This window comes from Etheostoma spectabile, chromosome 22 (assembly GCF_008692095.1).
Source record: "Etheostoma spectabile isolate EspeVRDwgs_2016 chromosome 22, UIUC_Espe_1.0, whole genome shotgun sequence".
NCBI lineage: Eukaryota > Metazoa > Chordata > Actinopteri > Perciformes > Percidae > Etheostoma > Etheostoma spectabile.
Genome location: NC_045754.1, coordinates 15,425,693 through 15,440,478, shown reverse-complemented (window position 1 = coordinate 15,440,478; position 14,786 = coordinate 15,425,693). Strand labels below are relative to the sequence as shown.

Sequence of the window (14,786 nt, the reverse complement as noted above, 5' to 3'; positions counted from 1 at the left end):
GGGGGGGGGTTGTGTTTTTTTGAGTAATGCAAGCTGGAATTAAAACAAGCCAAACTGAAATAGGAGTAACAATTTTTAAAATGTATGGAGTATAAAGTACAGATAATTGCGTGAAAAAGTAAGGAGTCACAGTAAAATGTCTGCTCCAGTAATGATTACTCCAGTAATAATTAGTCCAGTAACATATAGATACCCAAAATTTCTACTTAAGTAAGGAAACAAAGTATTTGTACTTCATTACTTGACACTTCTGGTTGTTGCTGCAGTGCCTAAATAATCAGGAATTCACATTAATCAATATATCGTCACCAACAAATCCAGTGACTTTAAAGCAACAGTTTGACATTTTTTCAAATACCCTTTTTGGCAAAGTGTTAGATGGGAAAATGGATACCACTTCTATCTGCCTAATTTGCAAATAATAAGATAGAGGTTTTTTGTTGCACTTCATTGAATTGCAAAAGTTAAGTATCAGTATTCCAATCACTCATAAACATCGTGCTATCCAATTATGCCTAACCTATAATTATATAACACAAATGAGAATTTTTTTTTCATTTATTTCACCTCTTAACGTTTCTCTTTACCTTTCTGTCTCATTATCTGTGTCTCATAGCCTTACTATTGGCTTGCTTTCTTTACACACACGCACCTTTTCACAGCTGCAGAGGAAAATGGTGCTGTGTTTATTTTCTTTATTTTCTTTCATATATTAGTTTTATTGTAATTTGAGTAGGGACCTTCAAATTCTCACTGAGAGTGTATTGTTTGATACATGGTCAGTTTTCGTGCCTTTTCAAGTGGAAAATAGGACACCATCACAACTCTCTGTGAGATATTACAGCCGGAGACTCTGAGACGCCATGTCGCTCTCCATCCGTTCTGCCTCAATGTGAAGCCATGGGTTTTTATTGTCCTTGTCAAATGGGCGCCACAACAGGACTGGATGTTGTCACAAAGCTTTCACCCCTTTCAAAAGGTGCCGCGGCTGTGTGCGTATTATGGTTAGGCGAAATGTTAAAATTTTCCAACCGGCAAAAAAACGCTGATTAACAATATACAGTATCCCCCCCGGCCCCCAAACCCTTTAATCCTCATAAAACACATTTCACACATTAAAATTAGAATAAATCAAACCAGCAATGTACTCAGATATATAGCAGATATATTCTGAGCTGATGGTGAGAATGGAGCTCAATAAGGAAGAATATATATTAAATAAAATGCACAACAAAGAAACACAGAGAAGAGGAACATGAAAGGTTCCACAGAGGTATGTGTTAGTGGATCTCTCCACTAATGCCTCCTGCTGTGCACCTCTGCAGGTTACTGGGAGGCTGCTGTTTTCACACAACTCCGCCCGACTGCTTCTTCCAAGGCAGTTATAAAATTATCATAATCCATTTTCAGGGTGCACTGGAAGACTCATGCCATGTGGTGGGCTGTAAACTGAGATTAGATTCACAGCACGACATCGAGGCACCTCTGTGCGTGCAAATGTAGCTGGGATGTTAACAGCTCTTTCAAAGGACATTCTGTTTCGATGGCCTGGGTTTCAGAGGACTCAAACTAGTAGGATGAACCTGCACCTCTTCACTAGATGCAGATTCACCATAGCTATGCTGTGAGTATGTCATTGAGATTAATAATGATGAATTTGAACAGTCCTCGTCAACGTCTGGGTTCAGAAACCAAGGCACAGAAAGGATACACTGGCTGTTGTCCTCCAAAGTTGGAAAAAATAAGGGCCACACATGGAGGAGCCTTAAAATGGTGCAACCTTGTCAGCCCACTTTTAACATTCATTTGTTCTTGAAATGCAGATTTCAAAGGAAGCAACCTCAGCACGCGCTGTGTGTGTGTGTGTGTGTGTGTGTGTGTGTGTGTGTGTGTGTGTGTGTGTGTGTGTGTGTGCATTAGGGCTGAATGATATTGTGTTTTAGCCTCAACAACGCGATGTGCGCATGCAGGACGTTGCTGCTTGATAGAAAAGTAAACTTCCACCACTCTCCTTTTACATGATTATTACCGGCCGACCCTTCCCCTTTAACACAGGTAGCCATGTAGGTAACGTGTGTATGCAATGTCACGTCAAGTCTGACGGGGGGTTTTGTCATGGGAAGTGAGGCTCTCAGTGTGTAGAAAAGTACCGTAGGCCGCAGCTGCCACTGACACAGTGATGCTCATAGTTTTCAATGGGTAGTCAGTGAAGCTACAGTAGTCAGTGTTTTATGTTTGCAGCAAATACAAAATAAATCAGCTGATTAATGCAACATAATCACAACGTCTGCTGGGCATTCATTCATCCTCCGCAGAGAGCTGCTACCAGCCAGGCTAAAGCTAATATAGTTAGCCTAAAGAAACTAACATTATGGTTCAGAGCCACGACACTGGAAACGTAACACTAATCTACTACAGAAGTCTGTGTCTGATCTAACGTCATTTACACGTATTGAACTCTTCTTGGATACACAGAGTTTGTTGCTACTGCGCGTCTGCAGGTCTGATCAATTTATCAAACTAGCGAGCTGGCCCTGCTAGTTGACCACAACCTAAAATTTAGAGGAAGCAACATGCAGTCACTGTCATTCACGTTAGCCTGGATTGATAGTATTATATGAATACAATGGTGTCATGCTAGTTAACCAACATATTTCTACCTAATTTCCCTCCAAAACCACTTCAGAAGAGTAACGTTAGTCACAGCGCTTACTTGCATTGGTGTTTGTAAAGTATTAAAGTTCAACAAAGAATGGTTTGCATTAGAAAAGATTCTTTTTCATTTTTTTCTTCTATGTAGATGCACTCCCCTACAAAATCACAGCAGTAGTCGAGAATGATTTATTGTTTCCAAATTGAGCTATTTATGTCATCTTTTAAAAATTACTTTTTCTTTTTTCACATCGCAATGCAAGATTTTTCCAATTCTTTGCAGGCCTAGTGTGCATGTATGCCTACTATATGAGTCCCTCAGAGTTTATCTGTTTGAGTATGCACTGACAGTGTCTGTGTTACCATGTAAGGGTACTTGTCTGTGGCTCCCATCTTGCCTTGGGCCATCCTGTGGTGTTTAAATCTGTGTATCATCTGTCATTTAGCTTTCTATCCCTGTGGCTCTAAGAAGCCTACTGCCTCCTCAGTGCTTGCGGCCCCACAATGCTTCCAGTACAATAACTCAGGCAAGCTAACAGGATCACATAACGTAGCATGACTATTGCGAACACCAACAGTGGTATTTGCTTTGTTGTTCAGCCTTCCTGTATCTGCGCCTCGAAATGTTCCGATTTCCACCCGCCCGTCTTTGTGTCATTGCGTGTCTCTCTTCTCCCTTTTCTCTGCTCTCTATCTCTCTGTCTCTTTCTGTATGTATTTTCATCTTTGTGAAAAAGTCCGATTGAGGAGCTAAAGCTGTGCAAATTAAATCCTTACATCTAGATTTACTTTTCATGTGCTTAGCTCCTCTTGTGTCACACATCAGATGGCCCTCGTCCAGCAGAATCGCAGGTGATATTTCAGACAACACTGAGTGAAAGGAATCCTTTTCTAACTTGGCACTGCTAAAATTGCCACTGCAATGGACCAATTTTGACAAAGCTATAGAAGATGCATCTTGGCACTGTATTAGTGGGTTGAAAAAAACACTAATAGGCCTAATGGGGCATGTCTTTTTTTACTGGAAAAAGATGAAATTTACTGATTATACTAATTACTAATAAAAATTACTAAATTCTTTTTGTGGAAAATGTTTGTGTTTTGTTCTGTGTTCTTCTTTCTAAAAATTACACTGTCGCCTTTTATAAAGTTAATGATGATGATGGATCTTGTTCCTGTAATGTGTAACTCACATTTATATATGAGAATATGTGTTTGTGTATAAACACATTCACACATGGATTAGACATTAGATCAGATGTGGATAACAAACAGCTGGCTAAGTGCCAAGTTCGGGTTAGTTCAGTTGGTAGAGCAGGCGCACACATATAGAGGTCCTGTCTCCTCGACGCAACAGCTGCGGGTTTGACTCTGACCTGCAGTGCTTTGCTGTATATCATTCCCCTTCTCTCTCTTCCCTTTCATGTCTTCATCTGTCCTTCTGGAAATAAAGGCCTAAAACTCCCCAAAAATAATGTTTAAAAAAAAGATTATTTTAAGCCATCCTGCAGGAATGATAGAAGTTGGGATGACCAGCTCCTTACTTTTCCAGACAGTTTGATTGAAAAATCACTATTTTTCTTCTAGGGAGCGATAGCTTAACCGCACAGTTTGCCGTTAGAGGGTGGTGATGAATTGCAAAATGGAAATACTGCTCTCTCTTTCTCTTTCCCTTGGTGGTTAGCTGTGGTCGCTGGTAGGGTTTAGTTTCTGTCCAGTTTCAGGGAAGAGGAGGCTGGCAGAGCAGGCAATCATGCCCATGTTGTCACCCCCAAGGCCCCATGCTTCATCTCAATAAGCCCCTGTCTTCCTGCAGCTCCAGAGCAGTTGGAAATGGTGTTTGGGATTCGTGCAGGAGTGTGTGTGTGCGTGCCCGTGCCCGCATGTGTATGTGTTCGCTTACAAAGACAACAAAGATTACAGGGATATCAGCCAGAGTGAGAGGTCAAGTTCCATACTGTCGGATGAACTGCAGAGGAAGAGAGAACAGAACAGAGGTGGAAGAGAGAGAACTAAAAAAAATACAGTGCTGTAAAGAAAAAGACAAAGAGTAAGACATAAAACACATGTAATCAGATAGGGAGGTACAGAAAGAAGAGAAGGAACTGCTCAAGACAAAGCAAGTCTATGAGGGAAAGAGAGAAGCGAAGTGGAGTTGGTGTTTTCCGTTGTGGTACATAAGCCTTTCTCTCTAGTACTCTGCTTCCTGGCGAACAACCAGAGAGAGAAACAATGAGAAAAGAAAAATATAGAGTTTAAGAGGGAGAAGGAGAAGAACTCTTACTTTTCTACCTCTCCTTTCTGAATTGGTTCTCATGTACTGTCAGCTCAATACAGCCAAATTTATGGGGCCTTTCTGGTGTGGAGGTTACATAAGAGAAGTTGCCATAGTGTGGAAATATAGTGAGAATTCAGTGGGAGAAGAAAAACAAGGAGCATCAGTTGTGTGTAGCCATGCCTTGTTAACGAATGTGCCGTATTCAGCTCCCAGACGCCTCCACTGTGATTGTATTGTGAAGTCTTTCTCTTTTCTTATCTCACCCTTCAGTCCAATTACTGTGTGCTCTCTTTCTCACTCTCTCCCTTGCTCCCTGATATGATTTCTGTTTACTTTTTACTGCCAACAATCATTAAAGTCATGACAGTCCATCACCTTTGCTTGCCACTGTTCTGTCTGGTGTATGTAAATTCATATTTATATCATTCCACTGCACGCTGAGTGTGTTTAAGTCTGTGTTTTATGTATACTGGCATAAGCACCATGACTTCTGTCATAGCAATAAACTTGTGGTAACATCTCAGCGCTCTCCTTTCTCTCAGGTGATAACAAAATCTCCTGTTACCAAGCCACTGTTATTTTTCCATCACTTTACAGTAAGTGGCAGTTATGATGCCGTCTTATGAATAGCTTGCTGCAGCGTTCAAGTTTGACTAGTGCATCACAACATGTGCCAGCCAATTAGTCCTTTGTTTGGAGCTAGAGAGTGAGAGAGAAAGAGAGAGAGAGAGAGAGAGAGAGAGAGAGAGAGAGAGAGAGGATGTGGAAGTTTGCAAAATAAACCATCATAAAAGCTGTTGGGATATGCTTCTATGCAAATCAAAAGCCCATTGTACATATGTGAAAATACTACGAACCTACGTATGTTTAGCTACAACAGAAAATAAGTTACTATTTTATATTTTAAATAAATAAATACATTGGATAAAGTTATAAGGTACACACATAACAGCGGGTGCAAACAATTAGGTATTATTAATTACTGTTGGAGTATTATATAACTAGTACTGAAATCACTACCATACTTCTGTCCTTATAGGAATATAATATATATCTTGAAATTATACATTTAGTAAATCAATGCTTTTAAATACAATTAAACAATAGCTGTTATTGGCATTTCCCACCAATGCCTGCCTTTATCACCCAGACTAAGCCGGCAGACAGTAATGCTTATTTATCAAGCGAAGACGTTTGTTTCTGTAAAAAGCTCTGATGTACTCTCTAATGTTCAGGTGGATGTAATGATGGGAATTCAATTATAAGGCAACATAAAATGATGTTAAGTGAAGCATTTCATGCAGTTTGTTATGATACAGTGCAGAAGATAATGGTCTGTTAAAAATTTCACACATAAGTATGTCATTCCACACTATAGAAAGGAAATACTGTAAGTGATTGAATGCGACGGTGTGGGAGGCATTTTCCTCAGATTAGGCTGCATACTGCAGGTAACCATGACTTGTTTTTTTTCCAGTAATAATGAATCTTAATGGTTAACTAATTAATCATAACTAATCTTAAACAACATTTTGTTTACCTCTGAAGGTTCATGATATCAGTTACTCACTCTATAAGGCTGATTCATGGACAACCCACGCAGCTAATTATTTTTTCAGAAATGCTACCTTTGTTCTCCATTACCACCACCTTTTATAGACCTATGACACTGTCAATAATCTTTTAGAATGTCAATAATGTTTTAGTCTATCACTTTCAGCTATATTTCCCCGGTGTCCATCTCATTACTGTATTAATTTGACTGTGTCTCTGTACATGCATTCATGCATGTACGCCTTGATTAAAATATGTCAGAGGGTGATATTGTACTGTGGAGGTTGCTTCCACACTGCAAGGAGACCCCTTTACACACTCATCAGCCATGATCTTCCTGGGAATGATATCCCTGGAATGACCTCCAGGAATTATGACAGGGGCTCTGCCATTTGGGAATGTCAGAGCTTTGGAACAACTTCCCCATAGCAGCCAGTGATCATGTTCCAACAAGCGATCATTCCCGACGCCTCGTCTTGTATTTCCCGCAAGTGCTCAGAGAATTACATTTTCATTTTGCTGCAAGCACCTTGATGCATTGCTGTAATCCACCAAGTAGCTGAAGTACATCCCACCAAGGCTGTGCTAAATTGCTAATATCATAAAACCAAGATTGGAGAGTGAACGGGTATTGAGGTTCAGCATTATGGGCACTGGGACAGCGCTGTATGTCATAAATGTCCTTTCATAATACCTATCAGCTGTAGAATATGTTTACAGGAAACAATGTAATTATGTTAATATTATAGTATATTTTTAATAGAGACTGTATAATAACAGAACATATGTATAAGTAGCACACACATTTTTAAAACCACTGTGGAAGCACTTTGTTGAAGCAAGTAAGTGCATTGCATCATTTTCTACTTACAAAATATGTATACAGTAATATTGCTTTTTTTATACAGTGTTACATCATGTCGGCATACAAGACCAGTTAATAAACTTGAAAGAGCAGATTTTTTTTTATTCAACACCCCTCAAATTCAGCAACATTTGAAACAAATTGTGTGCACATCTGCCTTAGAGAATTCAGAAACTTGAGGATTTTTCTCCAATGTTTGTGTTTAGTGTTACATGTGTTATTATCATGTTATTTAGGATGAAGTTTGAGCCATAGACCACCTTCTACAAGTCACTCGATCACACCCACAAAATGCACGAGAAGACATAACAAGATATAATGCGGTGTGTTAGGTAGTGTGTAATACTAATAAAAGAAACAGTGAGAACTAAATTAATTAGACTCTTACAAGGGTGTGTAGGCTTAGCGCTGAACTGCCAGGCACTAAGTGCATATACTGCAGTCAAGACAGCCTTAGCTAATTCTAACTTCCACCAGGGATAAACTGACAATTTTTTGACATGTTGTGATTTTCATTCGTACACACCTCTACCTATATGTAGATCCTTTCCATGACTTCTACGCTCAACATGTTATTCATGTAAATATAGCCCACTACAAAGTGACATTTAAGTTTTCCCTGTCAGTCATTACAGTGTTTGACTGACAGCTGTGTGTGGAGTTGTGACTCTACTCCCTGGAGTTGATATGTGTGACCCCGGGTAGACACGATCCCCCTCCAGCTGTAAACCAACCACATATAGAAATAGTCAATGACTTGACACTCTCTCTGAACTTGTTTGAAAGTTTTTGTGAGGTGTGGGCAAGTGGTTCATCGGTCCTTTTATCCACCCCTACTTAAAGAGGCGATTTAGTGAAGAGATAATGAGGTAGAGGGTTTGGAAGGATCATGGGATAATAATAATGTTGTGGAATTAATGTTTGCAAATGCTGTCTCCTTGTTACACGTATGTTTACATTAATCACACTATTCGTATGGTCACTCTACATCTGATGGACATGTGCGTTAGGGCATATAAGTGTGAGCTTGCATGTATCTAAATGGCGTCCCCCAGGGAAGGTCAGGGACATTAGTAAGATCAGTAAAGTGGTCTTATTCATTTTATTAACTGTCTTCCTGATTACATCTTGCCCTGGGGCATGCTGCCTCCATTAGCCAAGTCAAAGCATGATTACACCAGAATAGATTAGCTTCTATTTTCCTCACTTAGAAACCGCCGCTGAGGATTTAGACCTTGGATGTAGATACTCTAAGGTGAACGCATACACTAGAAAACAACTTCACTGCGGATTTTGAAAAAAAAACTTGGGAAAGTCAAAGGATAAGCCCTAGACCTACTCACATTTTTTTCCTTTTGATAAAGCTCAATCTTGGTCTGTGAAATTGGCAGCTTGTCTTGCAGCAAAAGAGTATAAAGGTTAGTCGGCTGGGGATTTAAAGGTTAAAGCATCTGTTTTTATTTTCAAAAATTACAATCAAAGAATAATTGCAGGGCCCGAAAATTGGTGCACCAGCTTTACATAAAACACAAATGGTAGCATCTCCAGATAAAATGAACCATCTGTCTGTAAACTTTTAGGTCATAAACACGTAAGTAAAAACAGAAAAACACAAGCGTTTCTTTCATCATATAGAATCATATAAACATAAGTACTGCCGCCGGCATAATTCTCAAAAAGAAGCTGCCGAACATGCCCCTTGTTAAAAATGAACTAAGCCGCTGCTGGCGATTGTCTCTATTGACTAAAATGTTGAGGTTTAGATTGATAAGTACTGTCAGGTCTCTCTACATGCTGTGTGCCTTTGGGGATTTCCCAGCTTGAAATGTAGATGGACGGATACATGTGACATTTCTAAACTCAATTTTCAATTATGGACGAGGCCTCCTCTCCAGCTGCCTACAGTGAGCCCTGATAACTGTCTGACAGCTCCAACAAATGATGAAGGCCTGTCTTGAATTGATTGAAGTGTATCCATCACTTGCTCTCTTCTGCAGTGAGACCGTACCTGCAAACTTCCACTTTGACTCAATCATTCTGGCCCTCATTAACTGGCATAGCACCAGACACACACACACTTATCCTACACTCAAAGCACCTAATGCATTACCTATCTGCTACAGTACTTTCCAGTGATTTTATAAAAGTTAATAAAAGCTCATAATAGGATTTACTTTTACAAGTAAGTACAGACTCTATTTATACTTAGACAATCAACCACCATGTATGGTGTTCAGTTAATACTGCACACATTTGTCTTCCCTCGCATACAAAAATAACTAATGGTTGTTGGTGTGTTTCACCCAAACTTTATGCAGTGGTGTCTATCTTCATTGCAAATAAAGTCTCAAAAGCACACACAGTTTGTGGATCTAATTAATTATGTTTTGTTTATAGTTTTCATATTTATGATCAATTTAAAAAACAAACTGGTACAATCTCATAATTAAATGAATTCCAGCGCTTCTGGCGCTCATCGGCTCGCACAAGAGTATACGTGAAGAGCGCCTCCAATGGTGTCTATAGTCTTTGAAACTTCACCGCCGATCACTTTTGCATAAACTACAAAAAAAATTCATCACCTAGCTTGAAAAGTTCCAAACGCTAATTAGAGCTCTGGACTTTGAAACTTTTTGGGCTCCCATTAAAAAACACAAACATACCAACTTTAGCTGATGCTGGGCTTTTACATAGTATATACTACACACACAGACAGAGTTTCATCATTTGTAGAAGTTGATCCCAGGCCAGTCAGCATGACGAAAGGAAAATACAGCTTAGTAAAACAGGAAAACACATGTGCGCAGTATTACATTCAGACACAACTAAGTTTTAAAACTTTCCACTCCCACTAACTCCCACTAACCCACTCTTTCTCTTATCCTATTATCATCCTGTATCTGTCCTCACGTAAACCCCTGCAGAAATTTCTACCAGCACATCCAATGCATGCTCCACAGGTCTTTCAGACACTGTGTGTATCCGAGCTGTCAAACCAAACCAAAGCACTTGTGCTGCCCCCCAGCCAACATAGCAACCAAATAGACAGATTGGATAGAAAGCTGAGAAGTTTCCTAATTATTGAACATTATTAGGATGCTGTAATGAGCATCCAGAAGCCAGGTGCAGCCTCGCCTGTCAGCCACGTCCTCATTACTAATATGGTCATCATGTGCCCTGGGACATCATGGACAGATTATTAGAGAATGATGGGCAGGTGAGCAACATTTAGTATACTGCTAAAGTAAAATCCTGCACTTCTGAAAATAAATTGGCAATTTGTTACAAAATGTTTCAGGTTTTTAATCTAAATTCATCATGCACACCTATAGATATAATGCTGCATTATTTATGCAATATATTTGACAATATAGTGCCTTAATGTTTTGTGTGAAGCATTTCTGTTAATAGAATGTTTTTTTCAAGGTAGGATTTCAACTTAATATGCCTTTATTGTCCTATTACCTTACCCACCTCAAATAAATTGAAAAAAGTGCTTTACAAAAGAAAAGAAAACCTGACAATGCAGAAAAAACAGAATAAGGCCAAAGGACAAGAGCATAGAGGAAGTAAGGACAATAAAATGGATACTAAAAAATACATAAATACACAAATACAAACTAGGGATGCACGATATGTCAACAATCATATTGGTACCAGCAGATATTAGTCATTTTTTGACTAATATTGATTGAGCACAACTGAGCCGACCATATGACGACATCATCCACATTGTCAAAATCATTTAAATATTGAACCACCACGGCACTGAAAATCTTTTAGATAACAGGAGCATATAATTTCTGTGATTCAAACTTTTTTACAGAAGTTAGTTAAATTGGACTTTCATTAAGTTATCCACTTGCTACAAATTATGAAAGAAGCCTGAAACTACCACTGTTACTTCAACTTTGCAGCTCAGAACCCATATGGAGCTTGGTTCTTACCGCTTTACTCAAATAAAATGTGGCACTGGCGTATAATTTATTCTCACACAATAAAATAATCAACTTATTTGAATGTCTGTCTACATTAGGATCACATGTTCTTCTTGTTTAATGTATGTATCTACAACAAATGAGATGAAAAAGATGTGGATATATACAGTATCGGCACTGGCCCAAATTAATATAATACTATCGCCGTATCAAATATCGGCCAAAATCCAATATCGTGCATTGCTAAAACATTATAAATAAGAAAATACATCAAACATTTTCAAAAGCCTTCACAGACATTTTTTAAGAAGAGATAAGATAGAGATGATTAAATTGTAACACAGAAGTTGTCCTTTTCAGCATTCAGCAAGTTAACAGTATGGCTGTTGAGTAGTGCTAAGTTTCTCACTAAACGTGGGATTACTTTCCTCTGTGTTCATTTACCGTGGAATTAGTGGCATTGACACCGATTTACGCGAGCGACAATATTCAACAATCTGGTGTTGTGCATTCAGCGGTTTGAGTTACAGTAGGCCTTATCACAGAGCAATCTGAAGTGTTTGTGAGGGTTTTCTGTGGCATAAGAATATGAACTTACCTTTAAAAAGGCTCTTCTGTTGCCTAATTACCATGATGTAGATAGGATAATCTTATTAAAACTTTTACTCAATCCATTCACTATGCCCATGAACTAATAAATATTCATGGGCAACTTACCTGTCTGCATATACTGTATATGGGTGGCATTAATAGGAACTCTGTATCTTTACAGTTTCAGCAGTATCAGTTGTTCCTCCTTACTTTACAGATTTATGCAGCAAGGTCTTCCAAGATCTGTAGGGGAACCTCTGAAGTAAGTTTGTGCACATGAGTTACTGTGGTTGTTAGAGTCCATGTTCATGTTCAGAGAGACATAAAATGGTAAAAGGTAAAATGGTAAAAAGGTAAATGTATATGAGGTCACATATGTGGACCGTGTGGACAACGACCACAAATCACCATAACAAATCGTGCTGAGTGCCTTTACATCAGGGCACTGAGTATTCTAGATATAAAATATGATCCTAACCTGACGGAGGTTTAATAAGTTATTTATTTCCATTGTCATGTTCCAGTCACATCTGTTTTTTTGTACATGCATTATTTAGAAAATAAATTGTGATAGATTGTTGACAGATTTTACATATGTCATAAAAAAATAAGCTCTACTCTATTTGTAAGAATGGATGAGCCTTATCCTTAGCAGTCTCATCTCTTTAGATGCACTCGACACATTTCTACATTATATCGTAAAACCTGCCTTAAGGGACAGAACTTATTTTATGAAGTTGGAACTAATTTACCAGATGCTTACACGCACGCAATGCTTGCTTTGTTTGTTTTGAACATTCTTTTTTTTTATGTTTAATTTATTTGCTGCTCTTGCAAGAACAATCTTTAAAGATAATGCAATGTTTTCTTCAGGGATTGTTCTCTTTTTGACGCATCCTCTCGAAGCAGACATGTTTGAGTAAATCTATGTGCTATGTGTATTTGCTATAGGATATTTCAGAAAGACAAAGGGTATATACTCTGTTCAGTGTTGTAAACTGACACAAAAATACTCTTTCCAGGCCATGTCAAGGTAGAAGTGGGAGGACAAAAAAACCATGTACATGTATGGACTCTCGAAGTTTTAGCCTTAAGTTTAGCTTACCAGAGAGAGACAATGGAAGAAATAGAGCAACTGAAATAAACAAAAAGTGAATTTTAATAAAAGTGAGTAGTAGACTCGGGGAAGGAGATGAGGATGAAAGATAGAAAAGACGAAGAGGAAAGAAGTGGGTGTTAGAGTGAGAGAAAAGAGAAAGGAAGCCGCAGACAACCTTTACAAAAATCAATAACTCAAGCTAAGATGGAGACAGCGGGGCAGTGAGGGAGAGGAGGGGAAAGGGAACGGAGAGAAGGGGAGACGGGAATACCAAAGGGGGAGAAAGCAGCAGAGTGAGCAGACCAAGCTGAAAACAGAGACTGAGTGTGTAAGAGGGGAAGAATGAGATAAAGAAGGTTGCCTGTCTTTGTGTGCTCAGGGAGAAGCCCAGAAGGTTAGTGTCTGGTCCGCTGAGGTCAACTTGTTCACCTGCAGATCGCCTGCAACCAAAGAGCAGGGAAAAGAATGTAGCAGTCTGGATGAGAGAAGAGTGTCAGAGGTTATTCTTTTTCTTCTTTGAACAATGTGGTCTCATCATCTTAGACTGTAATAAATGCTTGCACTACATCCTCAAAGCTAATACAATGATTAATTCCTTAAATCCTAATATGCTTTGCGAGCAATCGGCAAGACTATGCTGTATACTTGAGACTTTCAAGGCCAGAATATTTTGAAAGTTGATGATTCTCATTCAGACATACAGAAACGGATCAACAAGCACAGCTCTTTTTGATGAATGTTCACAGCTCTTTTTGATGAATGTTGACATCTCTTTTATCATCGTTCTTCCACGGTTTTCTTTCGTCACTTAAATACATTTTACCCAGGATGCAACTTGATGGGTGTAGTGTTTGATCATGCAATGTGAGAATACGGAAAAAAAGAAAACGTAAATGTAAACCGTAGTAGCAGTGGTTTGGGTAGCAGCACAGCTGGACCATAATAGTGATAAAAGAAGAAGTTAAGCAAGTCAGAACTTAAGGAAAAAAGGTCTTTAAAGATAAAAGCCTGAAATCCATCATGCTTCTGACAACAAACTGTTGCAATGACAAACATAGCACAGAGTTGTCAGCAGGATGCACATCCCCTTCATGTGTAATACAAAGTCAAAATGCGGCAAGAGCTTTTTTGATAATTGATGGACACTATAGAGACTTGTTTCTGTTATGTGTGAAATTTCAACTTTTGTTGTGGGCGTGCTTGTATGTTTTTAAGTTGTTTATATAAATAGTATTCATGCAAAGGGAATTACAACAGAGATAGTGACACAGATACATAGACATAGACTAGGAATATAAATAAAACAAGATAAATCAAAACAAGAAGAAATACTGTACATAGAAATACGGGTGAGTGTGGGTGGGTGGATGGGTGGGTGCGTGTTTGTGCGCAAGACTCGGATACAGTATCTTCCGTTGTTTGTTTCTCTGCAAAATTGATCATTGATGAAGAATGCTGTCCCTTTCAGCTCACGTCCTTTGCTCTTTGGAGCAAGGTCTGTTTTACTAAATGGGGTCAGAGTTAGTGTGTGTGTTGGAAAGTCAATTTATGACCAGGGTTTTAGGATTTTTTTGGCTTGTATGTTTTGAGTGTGTGGTTCAGTTTAAAGCTTATTTGGTCTTTAAGCTTAACTGAAACTGTGATGTGATGTGTTTGTAATAAGGGCTGTAGTGTATTATTTATCCATTTACTCACTTTTTAGCAGTCAGTTGATGTCTTTCATCAACTGACTACATGCGAGACCAGTTAGAGACTACCAGGTTTTTGTTCTATTCAATTCAAATTCAATTCAATTTTATTTCTAGTATC

At 38.7% G+C, this 14,786-nt stretch overlaps 1 protein-coding gene and 1 long non-coding RNA gene across 3 annotated transcripts in view; both read left to right on the top strand.

Annotated features, from left to right (window-relative positions):
• Positions 1-14,786, top strand: part of cntnap2a (contactin associated protein 2a) — a 351,650-nt gene that overhangs the window by 258,006 nt on the left and 78,858 nt on the right. The window lies entirely within an intron of this gene.
• LOC116671977 (uncharacterized) overlaps positions 7,093-14,786 on the top strand; it is a 9,618-nt gene continuing 1,924 nt past the window's right edge. Inside the window, exons 1-2 of the long non-coding RNA XR_004327432.1 lie at positions 7,093-7,104; positions 12,106-12,109. This is a non-coding gene — a long non-coding RNA (uncharacterized LOC116671977). The remainder of the gene's footprint in view (positions 7,105-12,105; positions 12,110-14,786) is intronic.